Raw genomic sequence first — 3,045 nt, 5'->3', positions numbered from 1 at the left:
CCCAGTGCTGGGACTGGGCTGTCTCCCTGCCTCAGTGCTCCCAGTAACCTCCCAGTGCTCTCCAGGTACCTCCCAGCCCAGTGCTTCCACTGTTCCCAGCACCCTCCTCAGCCCCAGAGCTCCCAGTGCCTTCCCAGTAACCCTCAGTCCGTGTTTCCAGTGCCCTTCCAGTACCCCCCCCAGCCTAGTTCCCCAGTGCTCCCAGTGCCCTCCCAGTACCCCTTAGCCCCAGTGCTCCCATTAACCCCCAGTCTCCATCACCAGAGCCTACAGATCCGATGATGCCCATATAAGCAGGGACCACGCCCCTCCCAGCCCATTTCCCTGCTAGAAATGGGTATTTTGGTTAAATCAACAAATTCTTACTGAGGGCCGAAGCGTCTTTTCGAGCCAGCTCCACCACCAGACCTTTTTTTTTTTTTTTTTTTTGGTTGAAAAACAGCCAAAACTGGCCTAAAACCAGTTTCACTTTCTGCCACGGGTCCTTTTTTTATTGATTTTACAGCAAATTTCTCAAGCCCGGGTCAAATTTCCTAATTTTCGGCGGGGGGGGGAGGGAGCTCCCACAGTTAATTTTCAACCCGAAGAGGGAATTGCGTTACCCGCAACGAATCATTGCATTTCCGCTGATCGATAATGTATAAATTCCCCCAAAACATCGATTTTTAGCTTATAACCCTTTAAAAAATGAGCGTTCACATTACACCACGATTTTAACAGGATTCCTTCAATTCCAGAAATTTTCAGCTACCGGGATGAGTCTGACGGGGCCATTTTATTTATTTGGGGCAAAAAAAAGACCGAACGGCGCATACTGTGTTTCTTAGAAAAAAAAATAAGTTTTATTGGGTGATAATGTGCTGAATTAAGAGATGTATAAGTGAGCAGAATTGGGGTTTTGGGGTTTTTTTTTGGCTGTGGGGCCACAACCAGGCACAGACGGGGGCTGGCGCCTGGGGGAGGAAAGGATAAATATGGAAAAAAGTATTTGGAAAGTGGGGAAAAAACCAGGATTTTACTGAAATTGTCTTTTCTGAGCGTTAAGGAGAAACCGCAACGTGGCAGCAGAGCTCGGGAGGAAAAGGAGAAATTCAGCGACGCTGGGAAACAGGACCGTTTTTGTGCCGGTGAGTGGATTTTTAACCATTTTAACCGTTTTATAGTAGTTATTTTAACTGAAAACCTCTTTTTTTCCCATGGTTTGTGGCTCAGGCTTCCAAGGTTGGGGGTCACCGGGGTTTTATTGATTTTTTTTTTTTTTTTTTTTTTTTTAGGGATTTGCATGTCATTAATAGCCAAAAAAATGGGAGTGTGGAGCCTCCGGATCCCCCCGGAGCTGTGTCAGTTCATCCAGTTCCCAAGCGGGAATTTTGAAATGTACTTTTTTTTACTGGGTGCATTGAAAATTGGCTGGAAACAGGAAAAAGTGATGCTGGAGTCAGCAATTCCAGGACTTTTCGCAAATCCAGCGGTTGGAGTGGGAGCATCTTTCGTCGTTCCAGATGCCGTCGGGCCCGATGCTGCCACAGTCCTTCTGGTCCTTGTCTTTGTTCTCCTTCCACGTGTTCCAGTAGCTGGAGAAAGAAGGCGGAAAAGAAGGTGAAAAAGGAAAAGAGAAAATAATAAAGAAATAAAAACGAGCCCCACGGCAGCGGAGGTCTCTCAGGAAGAGGTAAAAGTTGTATTTCGAGGGAAGGAGACCACTAAAAAGCTCCATTTTTTTTTTTTACCACCAGCAAGAAAACGCTCTGATAATACTATTTTTTTTCAATGTAAACCCTTTGACTTACATAAAATTACCACAAAACAAAGTTTTGGTGGGTCAACTTCACCTTTTTCCACTTATTTTCTGATTTTTTTTCAATGTAAACCCTTTGACTTACATAAAACTACCACAAAACAAAGTTTCGGTGGGTCAACTTCACCTTTTTCCACTTATTTTCTGATTATTTTCCATTTTTGGGGGAATCCCCAGAGGGAATTTTTTACCTAAGACTTATACGATCGCCGTTAGTCCAGACCCAGGAGCCTTCCTCCAGCTGATCCGTCACCCCCAGCCAGTACGTGCTGCCGTTGTTAATATTGTCCTTCAGGAAGTTCTAGAAAAGCAGAATTGGTTAAAACGGCCCCAAAACGATAATTCCGGTGGATTACGGAGCATCTCGAGGCTTTCGGCAACGAAGGTGAGGTCATCGCTGTGATATCTGAGCAGTGGTTTTTGGTAAATAGTGAACAATTTGGGTGTTTTAAAGCAAAGTGCATACACAGCACTCTGGAAAGGAGATGTTGAACTTTTTTGCTCCATTTTTAGCACTTTTTCCTAAAAACAGGAAGTCGACTGAACTCAGCTTGGCCATCAGTGCTTCTCTGCACCTCCAAATAACTGTGAGCCCGATGGCCAGTCTTGGCTCATTTGAGCCCAAAAAAGAGGTTTTAGAGTTCCTGTGTCTGCCAGAGTAGGAATTCTCCAAGAAAATAGGTATTTTGGGCACAGCGTAAGCCGAGAAACTGGTTATTTTTCCACTCGCAAGCGTCCGACTGACCTGCTCCAGATCCGAGTTGATGACGACCAGGTGAGCGCCTTGGTCGGCGCAGATCTCCTTCGCGTCCGACCAGCTCATCGTCTCCGTCGAGAAGGAGTAGCAGCTTTCCTCGAAGATCTTCCAGCCGGCCGAGCACTTCCTGCCATCCAGGACGGATCTGCAGATCAGCGCTGGAAGGACGAGAAACCCCCCCCCAAAAACCCAGGCAAAAATCAGTTTTTTCTCTGCCAGGGAAACCTCCACGGCTTCCCCGGCACGGTGACATCTCAAAGTTGGCAAAAATCAGCCAAATTTTCCATCCCGAAGACCACTGTGGTGTTTCTGGGCTAAAACCAGGAGGTTTCCCTCTTGGTGCACATGGATGAGAGACCATCAAGATGGAGACCTTTACCTGTGATGTCCTGCAATTCCTCGTAGTATTTGTGCATCCCGCTCCGCATCCGCGTCTGTTCCCGTTGCGTCTCCGACAGCCCCTGCCCCCCTGGGGAGGGCAGCGGGGTGG

The sequence above is a fragment of the Fulmarus glacialis genome, unplaced genomic scaffold (genome assembly GCF_000690835.1).
Source record: "Fulmarus glacialis isolate BGI_N327 unplaced genomic scaffold, ASM69083v1 scaffold22430, whole genome shotgun sequence".
Classification (NCBI taxonomy): Eukaryota; Metazoa; Chordata; class Aves; order Procellariiformes; family Procellariidae; genus Fulmarus; species Fulmarus glacialis.
Note: the sequence above shows the minus strand (reverse complement) of the source record.